This window comes from Numida meleagris, chromosome 1, assembly GCF_002078875.1.
Source record: "Numida meleagris isolate 19003 breed g44 Domestic line chromosome 1, NumMel1.0, whole genome shotgun sequence".
Lineage (NCBI taxonomy): Eukaryota > Metazoa > Chordata > Aves > Galliformes > Numididae > Numida > Numida meleagris.
In genome coordinates, this window is record NC_034409.1 from 51630033 (window position 1) to 51640097 (window position 10065).

Sequence of the window (10065 nt, forward strand, 5' to 3'; positions counted from 1 at the left end):
GGAAGGGAAGGGAAGGGAAGGGAAGGGAAGGGAAGGGAAGGGAAGGGAAGGGAAGGGAAGGAGAACAGTGAAGAATGTGGTAATGTGGGAGAGTATTCGGGAGGGAACAGGGATAGTGTAACAAGATAGGTACAAGATAGGACACAGACGTGGCCACCTCAAGAGAAAGACCTCCTGGCCACTTCTTGGCTTTTCCCACCTGTGACTTGATATGCAGCCTTGTTTTTCTACATGCGTCCGTGCCCCACCTCTTCTCCCAGTGCTGATTAAAAACATCCCTCCCTCCTCTCTCCCGTTATTATTTATTTATTTTCCCCCAGAGGGAATAAACAGAGGCCAGTATTGACCTGGCTTTCAATATAGCTTTCAGAGCTGGATGCCTGTTGCTGGCCATGGCAGTGGAAACAAACTAATGGACCGAGAGGGAAGGACTCTGCATGTGAGGACACGAGCACCCAGGACGCAGACTGAGGTGGTGGCCCCAAAGAAGGGAGTGTGGCTGGGCACCCCCCTCACCATGATGCAGCATCCTTTGGAGGTGAGTGGGGATGAAGTCCCATGGCGTACTAGCTCCTGGAAGTCTGGTCTGCGAGGAGATGCACTCCATGAGGACATCTAGGGGAGATTTCTCCCACTTTGCCAGTGCACGAAGGTATGTGTATCCTTCAGCACATGTGCTTCTGCACCTGCATGCTCCAGTCACAAAGTACTCATGCCCGAATATCCACTGAATGTACCTACATACATATGTCACACGTGCAGGCATAAACCATCCTATACCACTCAATAAACCATAAACACTCAGTGATGTGCACACAAACTTTGTGCAACAGCAGCACTCATCTCAACAAGTGCCTGTACAATTGGATGCTGGGGACTCCTCTATGCGGCCCATGAAAAATCACCAAGAGGGAAGGTTGGATGTGAGGAACAGTTTCTTCTTGGAAAGAGCGGTGCTGCACTGGCACAGGCTGCCCAGGGAGGTGGTGCAGTCACCGTCCCTGGAGGTGTTCCAGAACAGTGTGGATGTGGCACTGAGGGACATGGTCAGTGGGCATGGTGGGGATGGGCTGGTGATTGGACTAGGTGGTCTTAGAGGTCTTTTTCAACCTTAACGATTCTGTGAATCCACTGTGGAAAGCTGTCATAAAGAAGACTGGTCATTGCTAGGTGGGTCTGAAAATCAGCTCTGCTAGCCAGAAATACAGTTGGGATTTTGGCCAGGGTGCAGCTGCATATGACGTGTGGAGCACCACCTTCCAGGTAGGTGATGCTTCTGGTCCAGAGAAGACACCTCCATGTGTTCCCTCCCTTCTGCAGGACCTGATGGAGGGAATACATCTCCAGCACTTGTTGAGATTCGACTTCCGTTGAAAACTATTCCAATATCAGAAAGCTAACGGGGAGAGAAAGGACTTTTTGCCCTATGAATAGGATCCAGGCACTGGCTCAGATCCGGCACCCCATGACAGCTAACTATACCGCTTTCACTCCTGCCAGCTTCCAACAGAACATTGTCGTTGTTTTTGACGACACTTGAGAGACTTGTTTCATGTTTTATTTTTGGTGACACTTTCAGCCAACCCTTTTGAAAAGAGACCATCATTGGCACCTTTCAGCTCACCCAAAATTTGCTCAGCAAAACATTTTGATACATGCTGTGGCTAAAAATACATTCAAGGAACATGGTAATAAGGGAGAAAATGGGCTTGGATTTCTGTGATCGGGAAATCACGTTGATAACATTTGTGCTTCCAAACAAAAGTGCTTTTTCGCAACCAGCTTGGCTTTGGTGTCGTCCCAGAATGATGAGCAGCCGGCTGCATGCAGGCTTGTGACCTCTGCTCTGCAAAATGCCTCTTCTGCTTCTTCCCAGGCCATTAAGGGCTTGCTCCTGCCCCTGCTAAGTCAATGCCATTTTTTTGCCATTGCCTAGGGCGAATTGCAGAGCTGGGCCCTAATGGAGTGCCGCTATTGGAAAAGCCCTGCAGCCCCAGCCCTGTGCTGAAGCTGGGAGAGATGATGTGGGCTGTGCAGGAGGGGGAGAGGAAGAAAAGCAGAAAGGGGGGCTGGGGGGAGCTGAGCACATTGCTTGGGGGGCACTGGGCAGGCTAGGGGGCAGCAGAGGGGTAGGCAGGAGACCTGTGGGTGTATCTCTCTGTGCGAGGCTGCCTGGGCTGGGGGCTAAAAACCAGAGGGGCTGAGGTGGGAACGAGCTGCTGGAGGAGCTGTGTCCAGCCCTGGGAACGTGGCTGGGGGCTGCCGCAATCCCGGCCCCTCGGTGCACTGCGGGACCCAGCGCCGGGACGCTGTGGCACATAAATCCCGAGGAGCCCGGTCCTTGCCTGTCCTCAGAGCACCACCTAGGGACGGCAGCGAGCCTCGCAGCGCTGCTTCCGGGGCTCAGCAGAGCTAGAAATGGGGTGCAGGGATGGGGTGCGGGATGGGATGCAGGAATGGGGTGCAGGATGGAGTGAAGGAATGGCTGCAAGTCCCAGATGGAGGTCACGGATGGAAATATTTCCCTTCCTGTCCTGCAGACAATGCCAGCTCTGGAGGGATAGGCACCGATGTACCCATGTTTTCCCAGCCCGGACCTTCAGCCCACAGTAAAGTTCAGGGCGGCTGACAGACAGGTCAGGGCTTTTTATGCCATGCTATCAACTATCAGCACTGTAAAACCTCAGCAGCTTTCACAGAGCAGCTACTGGCTGTGAAAGAAGTTCAGATATGCACTGACACTTTGATTTCTTCTCTGCTCAAAGCTGTGCCAACCCGGGAAGCTGCACAGGGAATGCTTGAGTTCAGAGACAGGTCATTTGGTTACTGCCCTGCTGCCTGCCTGTCCCTTCAGTTGTCACCTCTGCAACCTGGCTGGTGTGCATGCTTAACATATGAGATTTTCCCCCACTTCCCCACTACACAGCCCCTTAGCGTGGTACACACAATCTACGCTGTAGTAGGGTTGTGCTGCCATAGCAGCGGCCTTTTCCCTGCCCCAGGCAGCTGTGAAATTGTGTGGAAGTGGAGAAATGCCCCACTGGGTTGTGTCCTGGCCAGTATGAAGCACAGCTTGCAGGCAGAGGGTTCGTGATGCCCTGGGAGTTCTTCTGGCAACCGACCTTTCCATATCCCCTTGGGACATAAGGTAATGACAGCCTGGCTTGCAAACCGCACGGATTCTGTGCTCCTGTGTTTATCTCATTTCCTGGGAAAAAGCAATGAGAGCAGAGCAGTCAGTGGGCCATTCAATCTTTCCTTACCTTTGAATATGTCCCCTCCAGGAGGAAGCATCCAGTGATGGCAATCCCTTTGCTCTCCGGGCAGGGGTGGCTCTAGGCACATAGACCTGGAGCTGCCCAAAAGCAGGCAGCGTGGGAAGAGGAAATGTGTATTGCTAAGTGAAGTGATGTGATTTCACTGCCCTGGTGCCTTCGAAGAAATGTGGGATGGACACAAACACCATCCTGAAATAGCCTGTGAGACATTGGATATTTGAGCTTTCAAAGTTTTTTTGGCCTCTGAAATTAGCAGGATTATTTTGGTGCTGGCCCCCGATTTGAAATAGCGTGTCTTGAGACCTGGGACCTGGTAATATTTGGGAATCCCAGCGGCAGCACACGGATAGAGTTGTTTGGATGTCCCAGCACTGCAGTCACTGCAGTTGTCAGCTGGAGGAGGATACGGTGCAGTCACTGAAGCAGCTGCAACCGAGAGGGCAAGGAGCTTGAAATTGCCTCTGGCAGGTGACCAGCTGCTCACCCAGCAGCAGGCTTTCCATGTCTCTGTGGGTTTACCTTCCACCTCTGTGCAGCTGGGGAGGCTGGGAGCCATAAATCAGAAATAGTTCCTAGGAGAGTCCGTCCTGCATCTGCTGCTGCAGTGAAGACCTGGCCAGGATGTCATACCTCCCTGGGCACGTACACAGCTCCCATCTCATTTGTAGTGCTGCCTGCAGCATCTCTGGCGGATCAAGCACAGTGCCTGATCCCAGTAGAGACACCCCAGTCTCCAGATCTCCACCAAAACACCCCACCTGGTGGAGCTTCACAGACAGAATCCAGCATGTTCAGAGCACACCCAGGTGTGTCAGCCCCCCAAGAGCAATGGTGAAGTCTATGCTGGCGCTGGGGCTGTCGGTACTGGGGGTGCTCATCCTGGTCATCATGCTCGAATCACACTGGGCTGAAAGCAAGCAATAAGATGCCTATCCTCAGCCCAGCTGGCTGCATAGGACATGTGGTCAGATGGCCTTTTGTTAGTCGGTGCCCCGTGCCTGGTGCTCAGCTAGCAAGGACAGGCTGTCCCTTCCAGAGAAACCCCTTGCATAAGAATCACAGAGGAGCCGGGCTGAGATGCTGAACTAATCCAGCAGGGCATGCCGGGAAGCTGCATTTTAAGCCATCCTCCCCGCCCTCCCATCTCCCGGCGCGTTGTTTATCTCTCCCATCCCTCCCACAGCAGTACATGAATTACTCTGACTGGGCAAGCTGGTTTCATAACCGCCCGCACCTCCCCCCCAAAGCGCATGGGACTCACTCACACACCGTCGGCTCCTCAATTGCCACCAGTTTGCGCTGCTGTGAATCACAGGCTGGCGTCAACACCACGCTCCCCCCAGCACGGGGGGGATCTTCACTGTGTGCAGCAGGCTTACAATCGCCAACGCACTCCATGGTGCTCTATGGGGTCACCAGGATGCTGCCCTGGATGCTTGCTGCTCAGTCCAGCCACACATGCACGCACCTCCTCGCTCATGACGAACGTGCTGTGGGCAGGTAGGTGCTGAGCATCGTAGGGCAGAGGGATAGTTCAAGCCAAATCCCACCTAGCTACAATCACCTTTCAGGTCATTGTAGAGAGCAATGAGGTCTCCCTGAGCCTCCTCTTCTCCAGACTGAACAACTCCAGTTCCCTCAGCCGCTCCCCATCAGACTTGTGTTCTCTGATGGGATGTGCCCTCGAGCATGCCTCTTGGTTCCCCTTCCATGCCATCTTGGAGAGGGACTCTTCCATCATCTCCTCCAGGTCATTGACACCCATGTGAAACATCAGGTCCTCCAGACACCTCTTAACCACTGCCTCCTGACAGCCAGCCAGTTTTCGCCCAGCTTTTTGTCCATTTAAAAGACCACAACAGCCTTCCTTGGACAAAGGAACATGATGGAAGATGGCACTGAAAGCCTGGCTGGGTCCAAGGTAAATGACCTCCACTGCTCTCCCCTCACCCACAGTGCCAGTTGTTTTATCATCGAATATCATGTTGGCCAGGTGTGATTTACCCTTGGTAAATCCACACTGAAGGTTGTCACCTTCTTCTTTGTGTGCCTGGAGAAGGATTCCAAGAGCACCTGTTCTGGAGACTAAATGAATCTGACCAGCCTGCAGTTCCCAGGATCATCTTCTTTTTGAAGAATGCACTACCTGCCTTTCTCCTGTCACTGGGGACCTCCTCTGACCCTCATTGCTGTACTCTGCCTCTCCTCCAACCAGCTTCCTAATCACAAATCATTTCATAGCGCGACTTCCTCCTGTCCAGCTTGACTTGGTCTGACCTGAAAATCTTCCTGTCGGGGTGAACATAGCTCCTCAGGTCTTTGTCCCTTCATTCCTAAGAGACAGAGAGAGGGCAGTGCCTCAGAGCCCTAGGATCAGGGCTAATTCCCTTCTCCATGAGCTGCACATCTTCCCACCAGAGGCTCTGCCCAAAGCCACCCCAGCGCTGTATGGAAAGGGAGGAAGCAGCCTGCCTCCAGGACAATGGGATAGGGCTGCCCCAGCTGATGGCTCTGCCATAGGGTCAGGACGCAGAGATGAGTATCCTTTCAGCCCCTTTTCTCCCAGAAACATGAGGGTCGGAGGATGAGGCTACACATCTTCAAACAAGATGCTTGCAGATTGAGCCCTGAGCCCTGTCCCTGTCCCGTACCCCTCTGCCCTCACACAGCCCCAAGGGTGCACCCAAATGTTCCTGTTTGTTTGTTTTTTTCCACTTGGTCGTGGCTTTTTTTTTTTTTTTTTTTTAAACAAAGCAGGCCTGTGTGGGTGGCTGACAGAAGTTGGGAATGCCACAAGGATAAAAAAAGGTGAGGTATATGGAAAAAAACAATAAAGGCCCTTAATTATAGGTGTGGCCAGGAGCTGCTCCTATTATTAAGACTGCCGACACTTCCCCTTTTAAGACCCTGTTTTCACTAGCTTATAACTTTGACAAAGTTTCACCAACAGAGCAGAAATTTTTGGTAGTGAGTGATTGCCTCCGCTTGAATCAGGCATGTTTATTTAGTCTGTTCTGGAAAGACTGGCTCACCCCTGTGTCTGCTGGGCTAGGGGAAGCACACCTACGGTCTGGCCCAGGGGGTGAAAGCTCTGTGTCTTCTGGGCTTCAAGCAAGGGCTTGGCCTTGGGCAGGAGGACAGTTTTTGTGTCACGGAGGCTTTGCTTTGCCAGCTCCATGAGACACTGCTTCTCTCCCCCGCTGGTGTGGACAAATTATACGGCTTTGCTACAGGTGGGAGGAGGGTTTGTCACAGCTTCCCAGCCTCTGTGGACCTGTTCAACCCTCGGTGGCTTCCAAGGTGGCATGACAGCATGCGGGCTTTTCCCTGGAGGAACAGTGGGGCTCTGTGAGGCACTAACTGGTGTTCTGGGTCAGCACCAGGCTGGGACCTCCATTGGTCTTCTCTGGTTGGGCCCAGAGAAGCTGTGGATGCCCCATCCCTTGAGGTGTTCAAGGCCAGGTTGATCTTTGAGGTCCCTTCCAACCCAAGCCATTCTACAATCATCTCCTTTTGCCCTGCGCTCCTCATTGCCCCTCTTTTGGCTTCTGGGAAGTCTGCAGGAGGAAAGGCCTGATTTGAATAGGGAGGGGATGACACCCAAAGGGGAAAGGAACAGGGAAGGGATGGAAAATCTGGGGAAAAGCAAATGAGGCAGGGAGTTGGAGAGGATGGGACTGGTTGGGCAAGGGGGGATTGCCTGGGAGCTGTGGGATGACTTGGGTCAGCTGAGCAGAATGACAGGAACCAGACTGTTCATGGGTGTTCTGGTGTCAGACAGGGCAAATGGGAAGAGGGGAGGCCGAAAGGGGGAAAGCTGAGGGTTCACCAGGAACAGGGAGGACAGAGGTGTCAACTTTTGTGGCTGGAACCACAGGTTTCTCCAGCACTCGAGCAAGAGCTGGTCCTGCGACATGAGCCAAACGGCACCCAGCATTGTGCCTCACCTCTCACCAGCCCTTGCTGGGGACAGCAGGCCACTGCTCTCCCTGTTATATCAAAATATACTTCTCCCATCACTGAGGAATGGCAGCACCAAGGCTGTCTGCACAGCTGCCCTTCAGTGTCCTCATGCATATGAATTATGACAGAGCCTTTAATTACACGGCCACAGATTTATTTTCCACAGGACACCTGCAGCACGCAGGTTAGATGGTGCTCTGGGTGAGTCCAGGCTGTGTCATGAAGGAGTCTCCTTGCAGGGCCTCAGCATCATTTATTTTTTATTTTTTATTTTTTGCAAAAGTGTGAAGGAAAAGGAGTGACTCACTGCTGAGACAGTTGTGTGCTGGCCTGGATCACTGCCCCTGCTGCGGATTTCCTACCTGATGCTGAGAGTCACCCACAGCAACCTTTCCAGAGGTAGCTATTAGCTATGTTTTATTTATTTTGGCATTTCGCTTTGTTTTTAGCCTCATACTATCCTGGGATCCTGATGTCTCATTTGCAGCAGTATTTATTGCTCCCTGCTGCATGTGAATGGGGAGTTACACTTGACTGTACAAAAGGCTTTAAAAAGCAGAGCACCCTGGCAAAGCTCACCACTCAGATCAGCATCCCCCCATTCCAGGCTGCTTCTGACCTTACCTCCAGGACGCTGGGTGTTACCTAAAATGCTGCACGCTTTCTGTGTGTGTGTTCCAAGAAGGCAAATCCACGAGAAATCAAAGTGTGTGCCCTGTGAAAAGACCTCATGAACATTAAGCATTGCTTTTAGAGTAAGGGATGAATATTCCGAAGTTAATAAACTGTGAGTTAATGCTTTGAATGACAAGGAGAGAACAGAATAGCAGGCAGCTGACCCTTAAATGATCACCAGCCAACCTGGGCAGGAATCCCGGAACAAGAAATGCATGTGGTCTTATACAGTCTAGACCATAATCCATATCATTCCTCTTTTAGTCCATTTTGGGTCTGAGGATTTTGCAGTGTTAGCGCTGCCCTTGCATAGCATTTTGAGCATGAAAAAGTAAATCTTGTGGTTCTCATGACACACCGCTAACCCTGTGCCTCCGTTACACCAGGGGCAGGAGGGCAGCCAAAGTGCAGCCCAGAGTAAGGTGAGTGACGTGAGCAGAGGTGGCCCTGGCCTGGTGGGAAGTCAATGCAGAGACCCTGGGGCTGCTGGAGGTCTGCTCTGCTGGATGCATCAAGCCGCAGGTTCCTAGCGTGGGCAAGTCTCTGTGAAGATATGGCTGTGGTCTTCGAAGCAGCACGTCCTTCCCTGGATAGCAGATGAAACAGGAATCTGCTCACTGCAGGCCAGGCAGCGCTGCCAAACACGATCTGGCAGCACACTGAGGTCTGCCAGGTCACTGGGGCTCAGCTTTCCCTGGGGAGGGCTTCAGTTTACCCATGCATTTCACTAAGTGCTCTAGCTCCCTGGTCATGGAAAATCATACACCTTTCCAACCACTCCAGGCACCCAGCAGAGCAGGGCAGGGCTTCTGTAAGACTCAGCCCATGGCCCATGGCTATAGAGCGAGTACCAGGGGCTGCCCAAGGATATTCCTGTGAGAACAGATTCCGAAGAGCCTGTGAACAGAACCACCCTGTGCAGCTCATCATCTGCACGCCCAGCTTCAGCAGCAGCACTCTCTCCATAGAATCATAGAATCGTTTGAGTTGGAAGGGACTCTTAAAGGCCAACTGTTTCAACTCCCCTGCTATGAACAGGGGCACCTACAGCTTGATCCTGGTACTCAGAGCCCCTCCAGCCTGACCTTGGATGTCTCCAGGTGCAGGACCACCTCCCTCGCCCTCCTGGCAACGCAGCTTTGGGTGCAGCCCAGGGTATGGTTGGCTTTCTGGGCTGCAAGGACACACTGCTGGCTCATGCCCAACTGCCATCCACCAGTATCCCCCAGCCCCTGGCCCAGGCTCCCTTGTACTCATTGCTCCAGAAGAAGAGGTGTAACCAGGCAATGCTTGGAGAGAAAGAGGTGGGTGTTATTAGATCACACACTTAGCTGGGCTAACAGCACTAAAAACTTGATTACAATTCAATTAAGGCAACGGTTCTAATTAAAGACTTCTTATTTTAAGCCCTAAATGATTAAAATAAAGGCGGCTGAAGTGTCCGTGCACACACATCATGATTTCACCCCCAAGGGCTGCGTCTCCCCTGGGGACAGCGAGAAGAGGAATGGACGACATATTCTGGGTTATCCTGATGGCGCCTTCTGTTCAAAAAGCCATCGTGGGGGCTCGGTGTGGGCCTCACTGCCTGTGGTCATGGTTGCTTGCTATCCCCGCACCCTGGGATGTGACCCCACTCCCCCCACCCTGGTAGAGCCCACCACACTTGGTGGTGTAGGGCTCCCTGCTGAAGCAAACAGTGGGGCTGCACACATCGCCACACACAAAACTCGATTATATTTTAATTTCCAGCACTAGAGAACACAGTTGTGCAAGGAAATGGGGAGGCCGTGGGGCTCTCGCTCCCCACAGCCGAGCACCGACAGGCGAGAGCCCGAGGGGAGCCCGCCCGCCTGAGGGGCAACGTCTGTGGGGCCAGGGCCGGGCTGAGGGAACGGCGGATGGAGGAGCGGTTGTGCCTTTAACGGCGGGCGGGCGGGAGGAGGAGGAGGAGGGCCGGGGCTGCGCTGGGTGACATCAGTGGGTTTGGCTCCGGGGCTCAATGGAAACTGGGTGAGCGCCGGGCTGTGCCGAGCACACGCCGGCTGGAGGGGACGGCGAGCGGGCGGGAGGCGGCAGGCAGCGCCGCGCCGCGCCGAGCGAAGGAGGGACGCGCCGGGCACGGCCGCCGCCAGCCCTCCCCAATCCT

General features: G+C 53.3%; 1 protein-coding gene across 1 annotated transcript in view; it reads left to right on the plus strand.

The window, feature by feature from the left end:
• Positions 9846 to 10065, plus strand: part of CSNK1E (casein kinase 1 epsilon) — a gene marked incomplete in the record, with an annotated part of 21873 nt that continues 21653 nt past the window's right edge. The window contains 1 exon segment of the mRNA XM_021385184.1: positions 9846 to 10065.